Below are 18501 nucleotides of genomic sequence, written 5' to 3'. Positions count from 1 at the left end.
GCAGATGCTACATTTTGATCGCCTGTTATTGCATTTTGTGCAAAAGTTGTGGCGACAAAAAAACATAATTTTGAAGTTTGGAATTTTTTTGCCGCTACGCCATTTACTGATCAGATTAATTGATTTTATATTTTGATAGATCGGGCGTTTCTGAACCCGGCGATAACAAATGTGTGTATATTTTTTTTATTTTTTTAACCCTTTAATTTTCAATGGGGTGAAAGGGGGGTGATTTGAACTTTTAGATTTTTTTGTTTTTTTTTAATTCTTGTAAAACTTTTTTAACTTTTTTTTATTTTACTAGTCCCTCTAGGGGGGCTATAGCTATCAGCAATCCGATCGCTCTGCCCTATCTGCTGATCACAGCTACACAGCTCTAAACAGCAGATACGCTCACTTTCTGCTTCACTAGGCTCCGGGCCGAGTGAAACTGAAAGTAGTTCATGTCTAGCACAGGAGTCATCACATGACCCTGTGCTACCATGACAACCACCGGAAGTCACAAGATCACGTCACGTGACTTCCGGAATCGGGTGGTAAGTAAAAGTTTACGGCGATCGCCATTATAATGGCGCTGACATATATTGACAGCGCCATTTAAGGGGTTAAACGGCATGAGCAGATAACGATTCTGCTTGTGCCTAGCAGGCACACATCTCAGCTGTGAAAATCAGCTGAGATGTGCGCCGATCGTGGTATGCTGCCGGTGGCAGACCGCGGTCAGTAAAATTATGACCGCTAGGACGTAATATTACTGTCCGCGGTCATTAAGGGGTTAAGGTGTGTATTTGCATTTGTAAGTGTACTTCAGGTTTAAAGGGGAAATATACTTGTAACTCACTTTTACGAATAACCTCCATGCATATTGCATCCTGTAATCTTACCAGTATTTCCTCTGTAGACTTTATCTCTTAATTAATTTACTCTCAATTGATGGGAGGAGAGTAGCTGCAATGAGGGTGTCATGGCATGGCCTGATGTGAAGTCTAGGCGATTTGGGATCAGAAGATCACAGTGCGTTGTGGGTCACAGATCCACATAAGTGCCCGCTTGCCATTTACCCTAAGTTGGAGCATTCCATCAAGTAGAAGGGGTTAAAGGTTAATTTCTATCCTGTAGTGATCTAATAGTTAGTTGTAACCTCAGCTGCAGCTACTGGCATAAATATTCACTCCTCACTCTTCACTATGCCACCTATATTTTATACTTATGCTGACCATGTTGAAGGAGCTCAACGTTGCATAGCTGTGGTGTTGTTTCTATTGCAGCTGCAAAACTTCTTACTGAAGATACCTTTGAGGGCTTTTTTTTGTGTCTTTCCCAACCCATTTGTCTTACCTACCTCATGTTGTCTTATTATAGAAATGAGACTAGTGTCTCACTGGCTCTCAATAGCTAGGGTGAGTTTAGGGTCAGCAAGGGCCTTGGCACATGATCGGTGCACGGGTGGAAGGACACATCTAGGGATGTTAGGAAGTGCATGGTTTAGCCTCAGGTAAATGCTAGGAGGTGACCCTTGCTCCCCTCTCCTCTCCCTAGTGTGAGGTCCTACCATTGTAATGTTTTCCTGATGTACTCTGTTGTTACACTCGAAGGAGATCCTCACATCCACTGGCGTTACACTACCCTGGTGTTCCCGCTGTGTCGAGCCACTTGTGGGAGTCCTCCTATGACCAGGCATGACACCTGCAGTCACATTATGACAGAAAGCTTGCAAATGCTAAGTAGCACAGATAGAGATAGATTCCTGCTCTTAATTTCCTCAACAACAAACAGACAGATTCAGCAGTTGATGTATGAAGGACATTATTGCTTTATTAAGCATGATATACAGTGCCTTGCGAAAATATTCAGCCCCCTTGAATTTTTCAACCTTTTCCCACATTTCAGACTTTAAACAGAAAGATAAAAAAAAAAAATATGGTGAAGAATCAACAATAAGTGGGACACAATTGTGAAGGTGAATGATATTTATTGCTTATTTTAAATTTTTGTAAAAAATTGAAAATTGGGGCGTGCAATATTATTTGTCCCCTTTACCTTCAGTGCAGCATACTCACTCCAGAAGTTCATTGAGAATCTGCGAATGATCCAATGTTGTCCTAAATGACTGTTGATGATTAATATAAGCCACCTGTGTGTAATCAAGTCTCCGTATAAATGCACCTGCTCTGTGATAGTCTCAGTGTTCTGTTTAAAGCACAGAGAGCATCATGAAGACCAAGGAACACAACAGGCAGGTCTGTGTTACTGTTGTGGAGAAGTTTAATACCGGATTCTAAAACCTTAAACATCCCAAGAATCACTGTGCAAGCGATCATATTGAAATGGAAGGAGTATCATACCACTGCAAATCTACCAAGACTCGTCCGTCCTCAAAAATTTCATGTCAAACAAGAAGACTGATCAGAGATGCAGCCAAGAGGCCCATGATCACTCTAGATGAACTGCAGAGATCTACAGCGGAGGTGGGAGAGTCTGTACATAGGACAACAATCAGTCGTGCACTGCACAAATCTGGCCTTTATGGAAGAGTGGCAAGAAGAAAGACATTTCTCAAAGATATCTATAAAAAGTGTTGTTTAAAGTTTGCCACAAGCCACCTGGGAGACACACCAAGCATGTGGAAGAAGGTGCTCTGGTCAGATGAAGCCATAATCGAACTTTTTGGGCACAATGCCAAACTATATGTTTGGCATAAAAGCAGCACAGCTCATCACCCTGAACACGCCATCCCCACTGTCAAACATGGTGGTGGCAGCATCATGGTTTGGGCCTGCTTTTCTTCAGCAGGGACAGGTAAGATGGTTAAAATTGATGGGAAGATGGATGGAGCCAAATACAGGACCATTCTTGAAGAAAACCTGTTGGAGTCTTCAAAAGACCTGAGACTGGGACGGAGAGTTGTCTTCCAACAAGACAATGATCCAAAACATAAAGTAAAATCTACAATGGAATGGTTCACAAATAAACATATCCAGGTGTTAGAATGGCCAAGTCAAAGTCCAGACCTGAATCTAATCGAGAATCTGTGCAAAAAGCTGAAAACTGCTGTTCACAAATGCTCTCCATCCAAACTCACTCAGCTCGAGCTATTTGCAATGGTAGAATGGGCAAGAATTTCAGTCTCTCAATGTGCAAAACTGATAGAGACATACCCCAAGCGACTTGCAGCTGTAATTGCAGCAAAAGGTGGCACTACAAAGTATTAACTTAAAGGGGCCGAATAATATTGCACGCCCCAATTTTCAGTTTTTTATTTTTTACAAAAATTTAAAATAAGCAATAAATATCGTTTACCTTCACAATTATGTCCCACTTGTTGATTCTTCAAGATAAAATTTTAATTTTTTATCTTTATGTTGGAAGCCTGAAATGTGGGAAAAGGTTGAAAAATTCAAGGGGGCCGAATACTTTCGCAAGGCACTGTATGTGAACCTGTATTAAGGGGTGAAGCAAAATACTTGTTGAAAAGCTCAGAAGGAAGTTTCTTTATCTGGTTTTACCTATCTTCTCACTCTGTTCCTCACACCTCCTCCCTTCCCACACTATACAATATTATAGGAGGTGTAATCTTTCACTTCACTGTGCTGGCAGTCTATCTTGTCTCGAACAAGACAGATTTGTGATGTTTTTCAAGACTGGATGGTAACTTCACAAGGCAGGGGTATGGGGAGCAGTGGCTGATAAGTGGAGAAAGAAATAGAAATTCTATAAGATATATTACAAAAATTCTTATATTCACTAATACAGTTGTATGTAAAGTTTGTTTAATGTATGGTTGACTTTTAAGGATAGTTTTAATAAAATATTATTTGTATGTTTGTTTTTTTCTAATTCTTCTACTCCTTTTATATTTTATGGTGATGACAATAATGACAGTTATGACTATTAAAAAACTGAAAGCTTTAAGACAGTGATAATATTAAAAATGTGTTTGCTTAGTTGTTCAAGGAGAAGAAAAGTACCAATCCTAAAGAGATAACTCTTTGAAGTTAAAGGCCCCGTCACACTAAGCAACATCGCTAGCAACATCGCTGGTAACGAACAACTTTTGTGACGTTGCTAGCGATGTTGCTGTGTGTGACATCCAGCAACAACCTGGCCCCTGCTGTGAGGTCGTTGGTTGTTGCTGAATGTCCTGGGCCATTTTTTAGTTGTTGCTGTCCTGCTGTGAAGCACAGATCGCTGTGTGTGACAGCGAGACAGCAACAACTAATGTGCAGTGAGCAGGGAGCCAGCTTCTGCTGAGGCTGGTAACTAATGTAAACATCGGGTAACCAAGAAGCCCTGTCCTTGGTTACCCGATATTTACCTTTGATACCAGCCTCCTCCGCTCTCACTGCCTGTGCTGCCGGCTCCTGCTCTGTGCACATTTAGCTGCAGCACACATCAGGCAATTAACCCGATGTGTGCTGTAACTAGGAGAGCAAGGAGCCAGCGCTCAGTGTGCGCTGCTCCCTGCTCTGTGCACATTTAGCTGCAGCACACATCGGGTTAATTAACCTGATGTGTGCTGTAACTAGGAGACTGGGGGCTGGTCACTGGTTGCTGGTGAGCTCACCAGCAACTCGTGTAGCCACGCTCCAGCGATCCCTGCCAGGTCAGGTTGCTGGTGGGATCGCTGGAGCGTCGCAGTGTGACAGCTCACCAGCAACCTCCTAGCAACTTACCAGCGATCCCTATCGTTGTTGGGATCGCTGGTAAGTTGCTTAGTGTGACTGGACCTTAAAGTAAAAGGGGATTATGATAATAAAGCTGCAACTGTTTATTTCCTTAGCAGAGTACTGATTGAATGCATCTGTACCTATATTAAACCATTCATTATTCAGTGCAATACTCGGAAATCTTATTTTGTATTTTTTTTCAATTCAATGAATTCACTTACACTCTACTACTATTGATCTTTCTGAATTGTTATTTTCCACTGTGAATCTCATTAATAAATGTTCCACATCAAATGACTGGACAATTTAATTAAAAAGTGGACTTTTTCTTAATAAATAAAATGATTATAACTATTTTTGTACCTTAATTTTTTGTGTGTTTAAAAGCCCAAAAAATGCTACAAAAACAGTAAAAACCACAGTATAAAATTTACAGTGTTTTCCTACACCCTAAAATTTAGTCAAAGCATTTTGACTGTTTCCTTCCCTAAAAAAACATGCAAAAAACTGTATAATTCTTCTCTTAGCCCCTTAAGAACTGGACAGTTTTTCATTTTTTCCTCTCATTATTCGAAAAGCCACTTTTTTTATTTTTTCCATCAATATAGCCATGTGAGGACTTGTTTTCTGCAGGATGAATTGTGCTTTGGAGTTACATAATCCATTTTATCAAACTATGTAATGGAAAGTTGGGAAAAAAATTATAAGTGAGGCGAAATGCAAAACAACGTGTAATCCTGCAATTATTTGAATTTCTTACAGTTTTCATTTTACCATAAAACTGACCCAGCAGTATGATTCTCCAGGTCAGTACATTTACGCAGGTACCAAACATGTATTGTTTTTGTTTTATTTAAGTAGTGGAAAAAATTCAGAAATTGAAGGAAAATTTTTTTGTCTTTGTAATGACTTTGAGAGCTGTAACATTATCAAATTTCAGGATATGGAGTTGTCTGAGGGCTTTTTCTATTGCGCACAAATCTGTTGTTTTTATTAATAAAAATTTTTATGTTTTGATCCTCTGTTATTACATTAGTTTTCTTTTATAGAAGTGACTGAAAAGAACTAAATTCTGGCATTTTTATTTTTTTCTTGTTATGCTGTTTAACTATTGGATTAATTTATTTTATATTTTGACAGATCGCACTGTCATGAACACAGCTATTTTAAATATGTATTTTTTAATTCTTAATTTTTAAAGTGGTAAAAGAAGGGGGTTTGCACTTCTATTTCACTGCATTTAATAGTCTCCTTATTGGACTTGAACCTGTGATCAGTTGATTGGATATGGTAAACACAGCAGTGTTACAGCTAGGGCACTGATTTGTATAGAAAAATTCACAGTCTCCTACGAATGCCAGCCACGGGCTTGTTTTTAAAGGCATACCATGATGACAGAAACAGGCGTCTTCAGCAGAGCCCTGACTGTCATGAAAATCCATTAATGTGGGGGTCAGAACAGCGAACTCCCCCTGCTGATGCACTTTAAATGCCGCTGTCAGAGATCGACAGCAGTATTTAACATGTTAACAGACATGAGTGGAGTTCTGCTCCACCCATGGATGTTAGAGGCAGAAGATGGCTGATTAATTCAGCTTTGACCTGCCGGCAATGATGCGGGCTTGGCGTGAAGGCCCGCATCAATGACAGGGAAACCACTTATGATGAACATAGTACAGTCATATGAAAAAGTTTGGGCACCCCTATTAATGTTAACCTTTTTTCTATATAACAATTTGGGTTTTTGCAACAGCTATTTCAGTTTCATATATCTAATAACTGATGGACTGAGTAATATTTCTGAATTGAAATGAGGTTTATTGTACTAACAGAAAATGTGCAATCCGCATTTAAACAAAATTTGACCGGTGCAAAAGTATGGGCACCCTTATCAATTTCTTGATTTGAAGACTCCTAACTACTTTTTACTGACTTACTAAAGCACTAAATTGGTTTTGTAACTTCATTGAGCTTTGAACTTCATAGGCAGGTGTATCCAATCATGAGAAAAGGTATTTAAGGTGGCCACTTGCAAGTTGTTCTCCTATTTGAATCTCCTATGAAGAGTGGCATCATGGGCTCCTCAAAACAACTCTCAAATGATCTGAAAACAAAGATTATTCAGCACAGTTATTCAGGGGATGGATACAAAAAGTTGACTCAGAGATTTAAACTGTCAGTTTCCACTGTGAGGAACATAGTAAAGAAATGGAAGAACACAGATACAGTTCTTGTTAAGCCCAGAAGTGGCAGTCCAAGAAAAATATCAGAAAGGCAGAGAAGAATGGTGAGAACAGTCAAGGACAATCCACAGACCACCTCCAAAGACCTGCAGCATCATCTTGCTGCAGATGGTGTCAATGTGCATCGGTCAACAATACAGCGCACATTGCACAAAGAGAAGCTGTATGGGAGAGTGATGCGAAAGAATCCATTTCTGCAAGCACGCCACAAACAGAGTCGCCTGAGGTATGCAAACGCACATTTGGACAAGCCAGTTACATTTTGGAAGAAGGTCCTGTGGACTGATGAAACAAAGATTGAGTTGTTTGGTCATACAAAAGGTGTTATGCATGGAGGCAAAAAAACACGGCATTCCAAGAAAAGCACTTGCTACCCACAGTAAAATTCGGTGGAATCTTGTTAAAGTTGAGGGTCGCATGGATTCAACTCAGTATCAGCAGATTCTTGACAATAATGTGCAAGAATCAGTGACGAAGTTGAAGTTACGCAGGGGATTTCAGCAAGACAATGATCCAAAACACCGCTCCAAATCTACTCAGGCATTCATGCAGAGCAACAATTACAATGTTCTGGAATGGCCATCCCAGCTCCCAGACCTGAATATCATTGAAAATCTGTGGGATGATTTGAAGTGTGGTGTTCATGCTCGGCGACCATCAAACTTAACTGAACTGGAATTGTTTTGTAAACAGGAATGGTCAAATATACCTTCATCCAGGATCCAGGAACTCATTAAAAGCTACAGGAAGCGACTAGAGGCTGTTATTTTTGCAAAGGGAGGATCTACAAAATATTAATGTCACTTTTATGTTGAGGTGCCCATACTTTTGCACTGGTCAAATTTTGTTTAAATGCGGATTGCACATTTTCTGTTAGTACAATAAGCCACATTTCAATCCAGAAATATTATTCAGTCCATCAGTTATTAGATATATGAAACTGAAATAGCTGTTGCAAAAGCCCAAATTGTTATAAAGAAAAAAGGTTAACATTAATAGGGGTGACCAACCTTTTTCATATGACTGTATATCATAAGTCGTGAAGGAGTTAATTATATTTCTGAATTGTTAGAATAGACATTCTTCTAAGAATTTCTAGATTAAATTCCTTTAAAGTGCTTAATAAATAAGTAATTAAGTGTAGCTATTGTTATAAGCAGAAATGTATTTGATACTTCTGCCAAATCATTATATATACATAATGATAATTTGAATATTAACTGTTCTTGCCTCATCACAATTCCTATACATATACAGGAGAACATAAGGTGGGGTAGGGGTTTCTTTCCTAGATCTTGCTTTTAAATAACTTGAAATAACGTAAATCACTGTGACCTGGAGCAACTAGTGATTGACTGCAGTAGTCTCATGTTTTTGAGTTGGTACATCATCACTGCAGCTAGAATTATACAAGAAGGAAACGGTGTATAATTGACAAGCAACGGTGGATCTTAAATTTGAGTCAAATATTATATTGAGACATTTTCAAAAAACAATTTCTGGCTGAATAACCCCTTTCTCACAATTTTTTATAATCTCATTTTCATACTCAATAGTGTTTTAGATACATTTTCAGAAAACACTGAAAAAAACTGCTTTAGGTTTTGTTGGAGAACTCAGTGATAGATTATAAGAATATTAAATAATCAAAAGAATGAATAAAAGTTAATGCATGTCTATGTCTGTGAGAAGAAAAAACAATAAGATATCATGCAGATAGGAAAAAGAAGAGTAAAGACATCACATCTTTACCTTACAAGAAATACAACTTCCTGTTTAGTAAAAGACATAATTCTTTAGAATCGTTCACAATCTATTGTGTCCCTTTTGCCTTTGTGTATAGAAATCAATGAGCTACAATATAAGTGAATACAAAGAGCTTTTTTCCTGAGATTATTGGCCTGCCAGGCGAATTAATCAGAGATTTATGTATTTTCAGTAAGCAACTTAGTAGGGGTCAAATTAGATTAGGTTGTATAAAAAAAGACTTACTGTATAGAAACGCATTCATATGAGTACAGAGTTTGGGCACATATGTGAAAACTGCAATAATCTGCAGGATTTAATGAGCTACTCTATGTGTGCTATGAATCTTAACAATCTTTAACTACAGAAGGACATTACTTCTAGCAACCTGGAGAATGACTGTTGTATGAAGGATGGAAATAGGAGAGAAGAAGTGCAGATGTTACTGATAGGGAATTCTATAATCAGGCAGACAGACAGACAGGTGTGAGAGAGGGGAGGTGATGCCTGCAGTGTCGCCTCCTGTCCATCAAGGGGTTACTGCGCAAGCTGGACAACATACTCTGTGTGGTCAGGTACAGGGCAGTATGTGGACCAGGCCTGCAGAGTACAGACATGCTGTGAACTGCTCTCTTCCTTTTTATCGAGAGTCCAGGATCTGGTTGCCAGATAGAGACTGCCTGGCGTGTGAGCGGTGCGAGTGCCACATCTAGAAAGTGAGGCATTTGCTGTTGTCCTAAGAACTGATATCAAGAAGACATCCTTGGGTGTTGCCAACATCAAACCCTTTGTTGAATCCGTTCCCGTGGTGACTTTTTTGGATGGTTGTTTGCCAAGGTAATATTCAGCTACTCCATCCAAATCTACCGAGACCCTCCCCAGTTCATTATCTGTGGACCAGGATGACTAGAACAGGACGACCTGAGCTCAGGCTCCACGTGGACATTTTTGGCAGGAAATGTTTACACATCCGTTAGCATTTGGTGGCAAACTCTTTTAGGTAGGCTGCAGCTGCTTAGACAGGAACTGAACTTTTCCTCACATAATACTACATTAATTGTTAAAGCTTTGCAACCAGGTAGCATGCTGCTGTTTGTGGGGTACAGGGGGAGGGAGGTTAGTATTGTTGATACGTTTGTAAGCCAATGTGTTGACCCACTGACAGGTCCTCCTGCATATTCATTGATTTTCACTGCACAAATAGAGTAGTATTCACATGCTTGCACTAAAGAGAGTGCACATTAGATAAATTTGTCCTGAGATCTCTGGACACATTGGAAAGTGACTCTGGGGCAGCAGACTGGTCCTGATCTTTCCTGGGTGGGTGTATCCCATATTTCCTTTGTGGTTATCCTATGATTTACTGTGTGCTATCTATTCCAATCCACCTTTATCATAAAAACTTAAGGGTACTTTACACGCTGCGACATCGCTGCTGATATATCGTCGGGGTCACGTCATTAGTGACGCACATCCGGCGCCGGTAGCGACATCGCAGAGTGTAACATAAATGAGCGACGATTAACGAGCACAAAAACTTTGAAAAATCGTTGCTCGTTGACACGTCGTTCATTTCCATAATATCGGTGCTGCTGCAGGTACGATGTTGTTTGTCGTTCCTGTGGCAGCACACATCGCTATGTGTGACGCTGCTGGAATGACAAACATCTCCTTACTTGCATCCACCGGAAAAGGAGGAAGGAAGGAGGCGGGTGGCATATTCCGGCCGCTCATCTCCTCTCCTCCTTTTCTATTGGGCGGCGGTTCAGTGATGATGCTGTGACATCACTGTGATGCTGAACGAACCGCCCCCTTAGAAAAAAGGCGGTTCGCCAGTCACAGCGACGTCGCAGAGCAGGTATGTGCATGTGAAGCTGTCGTAGCAATAATGTTCGCCACGGCAGCGATCACCACATATCGCATGTGCGACTGGGGCGGGTGCTATCGCGCTCGACATTGCTAGCAATCGCTAGCGATGTCGCAGCATGTAAAGTACCCCTTAGGTCCCCGACATTGTCTGGTCTTGTACCTGATCTGTGTTCTGAGAGTAACCTCCCTGGTTCACACAGAGACATTTACTACTGAGACTTTGAACATTTTGTTGTCTTACAGCTTCTTGGTATTAGCATATTGTGAATCAAATAGATAGACATCAATTGCTCTCCTAGCTCCGTTAACTTATTTTTAAGGATCTTTCATGTCCGTCTTTGTCATTGGTACTAAGGTGTACCATGATTGCTGGGTCTTTCTCAGCTCCACCTAGCAAGGGATCTATCTGATCTGAAATATGCTACATCAATGTATCCCATAGATACTTTTCAGCATTCATGGTCTCAGTGGCATATGGCCCTCTCTGTCCACCAAATTATAGAGTCCCTCTTGCTGTCTGACTTTTGTTACACAGCTATTTTCTGCCTTGTCCGCCACATTGTCAAGTGCAATATGCACCAAGAAGCACGAGCAGTTCTGGGTGCTTATTTCTAATCCCTGCCTAACTGTCCCTGTATCTAGAAGCATACATAAAGGAATCTTTAGAAAACATATTTCTAAAGATTCTTTTTGATATGCTAAGGAGTGCAGGGACTAGTCGCAAGGGCGTTATTTCCTGCGCTCATTCTGCCCTCATAGTATGTTAGCTTACCCACAGGGGCATGCTAGTATGCTATTCAATGCCAGCGTTATCGGTGGTGACGCGCATACCTGTGTCTGCTGTCACCATTGATGAGAAGACCCTAAACGTCCAGTCATGCACACTAGACCTCTCTGAAGCTGGGACGGGTACACCTGGCTTCATACAACCCATGAACAGCAGTGCCGGGCATTCTGATCAGCGGTGGTAGTAGACACAGATATGCGCATCACCGCTGATGACGCTAGGTAATGGGCATTGAATAGCATGTTAGTACGCCCCCTGTTGGTGTGCTCACATGTTAAGAGGGAGGAATGAGAGCAGGAACTAACAACCTTGCTACTAGTCCCTGCCCTCATTAGCATATAATAAAAGATCTTCAGAAATACGTTTTCTAAAGATCTCTTTATCTATGCTAGTGTATACAGGGACGGTTAGGCAGGGATTAGCAATATGCACCAAGAACTGTTCACGGTTCTGGGAGCATATTACACCTGATAGGTTCACCTTAATATCTTCCAAACATGAACAGTTTAAAAAAGTCACCTTGAACCTATTTCAGGAAACTCCATCCCCCCTGACTTTACCAGAATTCCTTTGACAAGTCACACATTAGAACTTTAGCTATTAAAGGAGTCTTACTTCTCTTATTGGCTTGTGAACATACATATACTTCTATGTCTACAACCACAAATAAATGCAAAATAAACGTTATGTTATTCTAAACACACAGAAGACGTACTCCTGGATAGATCTCCAAGCCCCCTCCTTCTTCCAGAGTTTTCCCACTTGTCTAGTTATAGCTGTCAAGTTCATATATGGTAGAAATTACACAGCGATCTACCTATGTCCACCTGGGACTGAAACATGCCAAAGGACCCTAGCAGGTTTTTATTACAGAGGATATTTCCATTTATGTCATTTAATTTTGGTGTAAATGGCATAACCCTGACCGTCACCGATTATGTCTCTATTTCTACAAATGTCCTGGAATCAGTACTTTTTTATAAATTAGTTTGTGGAAAGGATGAAAGTAGTGCAGATGATGACGCAAAGTCAGCTCAATGGTAAAATATTACAAAAAGACCTAGATAAGCTTTCAAATTTAAAAAAATAAACGGCAGAGAAAGATTAACCTCTTTTCAATTGGATGATTCTCTGTTTTTGCACTTTCATGTTTTTTTCTCGCCTTGTCCAAAAGCCATACTTTTTTCTCATTAATGGAGCCATGTGATGTTATTTTTGTGGGTTCAGCTGTACTTTTGATTGAAACCATATATTTTATTGGATGATGGCCTGGAAAAAGTTTTTAAGTGCTGCTAAATTGTGAAAAAAGCACAATTCTGCAATTTTCATTTTTTTTTTTTATTTACAGGATCCATTATATGATAAAAAATTACCTGGCAACATGATTCTCCAGGTCGGTACGATTACAATGATACCAATCATTACTTTTTTTATTTAAGTATTTAAGAAATTTAAAAAAATTGTAAAAGGTTTTTTTGCTTGTGTTGATATTTTCCAAGAGTCAAAGTTTAACATTTTTGGTTTGCGGGGCTGTGTGAGGGTTTGTTTTTGCGCCCTGAACCAACATTTTTACAGATACTATTTTGGCTTCTATACAATGTTTGAATGGCTTCTTTTGTGCCATTGCGGTAGACAAAAAAACCCCCACATTTTTGGTGTTTTGATGTTCTTTATCATTATATCATATACCAATTGGATTAATTATTTTTATATTTTGATAGATCGGATTTTTACAAAAGTTGAAATATAAATTATCTATTTTTTTTATTTTGTAACTTTTAATGTGGGAAAAGGGGGTGATTTTAACTTTTATATTTTTTATAAAAACTTTTTTTTTTTACTTTGTACTGTGTTAGTCTCCTTAGTGGAACTGAACCTGTGATTGTCTGATCGCTTGTGTTATATACAGGAATACCGCAGTATTGCTGTATATGGCAAAAATCATGTTCTCATATGAACGCCAGACATGGAATGACTTTTACAGGAGTACTATGATGAGAGGCACTGGGGTATTTGGCAAACCTCAGGCTGTCATGGCAAACCATCAACACTTACTATTGTATCACGGCCTTTTTAGAATAGATGTACCCCTTGAACATGTGGTCTCACAGATTGCCCATTACATTTAGCAGGTTAACATCTGTGGTCAGAGCTCAACGTAGCTCTTAGGCGGGCTTTGCACGTTGCGACATCGCAGGCCGATGCTGCGATGTCGCACGCGATAGTGCCCGCCCCCGTCGCAGGTACGATATCGTGTGATAGCTGGCGTAGCGAAAACTATCGCTACGCCAGCTTCACACGCACTCACCTGCCCTGCGACCGTCGCTCTGGCCGGCGACCCGCCTCCTTCCTAAGGGGGCGGGTCGTGCGGCGTCACAGCGACGTCACACGGCAGGCGACCAATAGGAGCGGAGGGGCGGAGATGAGCAGGATGTAAACATCCTGCCCAGCTCCTTCCTTCCGCATATTCTACAGAAGCCGCAGTGACGCCGGTAGGAGATGTTCCTCGCTCCTGCGGCTTCACACTGGATGTGCCTCACTTTCAATTTGACCCCACCGACATCGCACCTGCGATGTCGTAGTGTGCAAAGCCGCCCTTAGAGTCAGATGATTGCCGAAAAACACATCCATCATTAGCCAGCAAAGTTGTAGGCTCAGTTCCTAAGCCCACATCAAGGCCAGGGAGTGGCACTGTACTCCCTTTTTATGCCTCTGAATTCATACACAGGTATATGGAGGTTTATAGCTGTTGGATTTCATATGAATCAAAGCATTGCTTGTAGAAAATAATCCTGAGGGGGCATACGTTGGTTCAAAAAGTGCTAACGCCACAATGGTAGATTTTTACAGATACTCCAAGTGCCGTTGAGAAGATTCTGTGTTCATGGCATGACCTTATTATTTTTTGTCTTTGCTCCATATTTTTTTTCATGTGGGCAAGTTGAGTAGCAAACTATCTTAAAAATTGCATGAGAAGCAACAGTGTGAACTGAAAATATTGCTGGAGTTCATAGAATTTAATTTCTCTTTCATGTTGGCTGCAAAGTTATAGAGCACATCTTAATTATTTTTTTGACTTTACAACTTAAAAAAGATTTTTTTCATAATTTATTGCACATTATTTTTACTTAAATATATTTTCTGCTTGCACTTAATTTGCAAATGATGTGAACCTCTTCAAAATCAAAGTGCTAAAGAATGTGTTGAAATACGCTCATGAATGCTTTCATTTTATGCAAAACCAGATAAAAGATTGGAACATATCCTGTTTTACATAATATTGAGGGAATAATAAATCAAAAAACTTGAGGCTGCAGTGGCAAGAAAGGAATCTTAATCAAATCACACTGAGAAAGATAACCACACAAATTGCTTACTAGAAAATGCAAGACATGATATATATGTTCCCAAAGAGTATTGAAGATATTGGAAATGTGATGAATTCTTAAGAGGGGTTATTCACAGATAGTAATAGGCAATTAGCTTTGGTCACATCAAAATTGGCCACATTGAAATACTACTGTAAAACAATACATATAGCGTACCTGTCATTTTAGGTGGCTTTTCATGTACACATGAGGAATAATGCTATTTCTGATCCCGACTTGTATTGTGCACTTCTCTTCCGTAGGCCTCATAGCTGATTTTCAGATGCCCCTAAGCTAGTCGGAAACTCTGATCTCTTCCAGCTGCTATGAAGTCTCTCACATGCTGTGAAGCATACCTGCTTTCCTAATACTAATATATATATATATATATATATATATATATATATATATATATATATATATATAGTGCAGACCAAAAGTTTGGACACACCTTCTCATCTCTAGAACAACTATTAAGAGAAGACTTTGAGCAGCAGGCCTTCATGGTAAAATAGCTGCTAGGAAACCACTGCTAAGGACAGGCAACAAGCAGAAGAGACTTGTTTGGGCTAAAGAACACAAGGAATGGACATTAGACCAGTGGAAATCTGTGCTTTGGTCTGATGAGTCCAAATTTGAGATCTTTCGATCTTTCCAACCACCGTGTCTTTGTAGAAAAGGTGAACGGATGGACTCTACATGCCTGGTTCCGACTGTGAAGCATGGAGGAGGAGGTGTGATGGTGCTTTGCTGGTGACACTGTTGGGGATTTATTCAAAATTGAAGGCATACTGAACCAGCATGGCTACCACAGCATCTTCTGTGTAAGGGCTATTTGACTAAGAAGGAGAGTGATGGAGTGCAACGCCAGATGACCTGGCCTCCACAGTCACCAGACCTGAACCCAATCGAGATGGTTTGGGGTAAGCTGGACTGCAGAGTAAAGGCAAAAGGGTCAACAAGTGCTAAGCATTTCTGGGAACTCCTTCAAGACTGTTGTAAAAATCATTTCCGGTGACTACCACTTGAAGCTCATCAAAAGAATGCCAAGAGTGTGCAAAGCAGTAATCAAAGCAAAAGGTGGCTACTTTGAAGAACCTAGAATATAAGACATATTTTCAGTTGTTTCACACTTTTTAAGTATTTCACTCCACATATTTTCATTCATAGTTTTGATGTCTTCAATGTTGTGAATTTACAATTTATAGTCATGAAAATAATACTGTATACACTATATATATATACATATATATATATATATATATATATATATATCTATATTTCTCACCTGTCCCCTGTTCAGAAAGAGGCAACAAGAAGGACGATATATAGCAGTATTCAACAGTGTAGCTGTGACTGCAGCACAGTAAAGCATTAAAATACTTACTAGAGAGCAGCAACATGGTGTAATGCCAGTCACTACTTATGGGAAGTTTGGACGAAAGAGTAGTCAGGAAAGCCGGGGTCTGGTAAGGGGAGGACATGTATGAACACAAGGAGTAACCAGAGGTGTAGTCAGGTCACAATACGAGGGTCAGAAATCCAGGAGAGCAGATAGAAGGTTCAGGGAGAAATCAGAGACAGGGTAAGGTATCGGTCCGAGATCAAAAGGCAGGATGTCACAACAGGAACAGGGAGCGGGCAGAGAGTAATCAAATAAGAGTCCAGGGTCAGAAAACAAAGATCAGAACACTAACAGAGACACAAACCAACAGCAAAACTGCAGAATCAGAATGTACAACTGGCAAGGTTCTGGGCAAGCATGCTCAGTAAAGAAGCCTGAGCAATTACCAGGAAAGAGGAACACCTGAGTAATCAGCACCAGCATGGAATCCTGTGCTGGTAATCAACTTGCTAGCTTAGTAACTCAGGAAAGCGCAGCAGAGCATCTCCAAAGGCAAAATGCTCTGCACAGAGGAATCGTAGCACTGCCAGGTCTGTAATCAAGGAAAATGCAGCAGATCATCTTTTAGTCTGCAAGATGCTCTGCATAGAGGAATAAAAAAAAAATTTTTTCAAATAGCATAGAGGAATCATGACACATGGTCTGTGTCTCTCCCTTTCACTCTGTTCCTCCTTCCCTACCTCCTCTACTACATTAAACTCTATTTGATAGCTGTAATCTGATCTTTTAATGAGTGGGTAGATTATTTTGTCTTGACAAAGGTGGATTTTGGCTTTTTTTCAAAGTGAATGATGAGTTCAGAAGTAAAGGCCACGTCACACTAAGCAACATCACTAGCAACATCGCTGCTGAGGCACGACTTTTGTGACGTAGCAGCGATGTTGCTAGTGATGTCGCTGTGTGTGACATCCAGCAACAACCTGGCCCCTGCTGTGAGGTCGCTGGTTGTTGCAGAATGTCCTGGACCATTTTTTAGTTGTTGCTCTCCCACTGTGAAGCACACATCACTGTTTGTGACAGCGAGAGAGCAACAACTGAATGTACAGTGAGCAGGAGCCGGCTTCTGCGGACGCTGGTAACCACGGTAAACATCGGGTAACCAAGAAGCCCTTTCCTTGGTTACCCAATATTTACCTTCATTATCAGCGCCTGCCGCTCTCAGCTGTCAGTGCCGGATCCCTGCTGCCTGCACACGTAGCAGAGTACACATCGGGCAATTAACCCGATGTGTACTGTGGCTAGGAGTGCAGGGAGCCAGCGCTAAGCGGTGTGCGCTGGTAACCAAGGTAAATATCAGGTTGGTTACCCGATATTTACCTTAGTTACCAAGCGCAGCATCGCTTCCACGTGTCGCTGCTGGCTGGGGGCTGGTCACTGGTTGCTGGTGAGATCTGCCTGTGTGACAGCTCACCAGCAATCCATGTAACGACGCTCAAGCGATCCCTGCCAGGTCAGGTTGCTGGTGGGATCGCTGGAGCGTCGCTTAGTGTGATGGTACCTTAAGCTTGTACTACTGATGTGTGCAAAGTTAATTGACAAAAAGTTACCATGTAAAATAAAATCACAAAGATATACTGTATGTTTATAATTTATCATTATAAAGAAAAGCTGCCAGTCAATTCATGTTGCTCAAACGTGAGGCAACATGAAAGTCTGGCAGCGTAATCGCAGGCAGGTATGTTTTACTCTGAAATGCCCTGGAGGTTTATGGAAAATATAGTTTGAAGAGCTGACCGAGGACTATAAGGAGACATGGGACGAGTACAGTCAGTGCCACTCCCGGCCGACTTTCTCTTGCAACCCTCCAGTTGACTGACAGTTCCTCCCCATGTGTGTACATCAGGAGAGATATGTGAATCAACTAGAGTGGTATGGGGATAGCCAGCTCACGGTGACGTCGGACTAGTCTCATCTTTTCCTATAGTCTCCATCCAGCTCCTTAAAGGGAATCGATCACCAGGTTTTTGCTTCCCCATCCGAGAACAGCATAATGTAGAGACGGAGACCCTGATTTCAGCGATGTGCTACTGAGCTGTTTGCTGTCATTTTGATAAAATCAATGTTTTCTCTGCTGCAAATCTAGCAGTTATACAGAGCTCAAGAATTTGCTGGACTACCTGCAGCACGCCAAGTAGTCCTCTAATGATAATCTACTGCTGATTAACAGTGATTATCAAAACTAGACTAAGCAGCCCAGTAAGTGACACACTGCTGGAATCAGGTTCTCTACCCCTATGTTATGCTTCTCTCAGATTTGGTAGCAAAAACCTGGTGTCAGATTCCCTTTAAAATAATGTTTTCTCAGAGTAAAACACACTTGGCTGCAAACATAAAATCGGGCTTTGATTCATGCTTCACATAGCTTGATAGCATAAATCAATTGACAGGTTCCATTTTAACTTAGATTCCTACCCCA

General features: G+C 40.7%; 1 protein-coding gene across 1 annotated transcript in view; it reads right to left on the bottom strand.

The window, feature by feature from the left end:
- GABBR2 (gamma-aminobutyric acid type B receptor subunit 2) overlaps nt 1–18501 on the bottom strand; it is a 1152522-nt gene that overhangs the window by 945732 nt on the left and 188289 nt on the right. The window lies entirely within an intron of this gene.

Source organism: Anomaloglossus baeobatrachus, chromosome 6 (assembly GCF_048569485.1).
Source record: "Anomaloglossus baeobatrachus isolate aAnoBae1 chromosome 6, aAnoBae1.hap1, whole genome shotgun sequence".
NCBI lineage: Eukaryota > Metazoa > Chordata > Amphibia > Anura > Aromobatidae > Anomaloglossus > Anomaloglossus baeobatrachus.
Note: the sequence above shows the minus strand (reverse complement) of the source record. Positions and strands in the feature narration are given on the sequence as shown.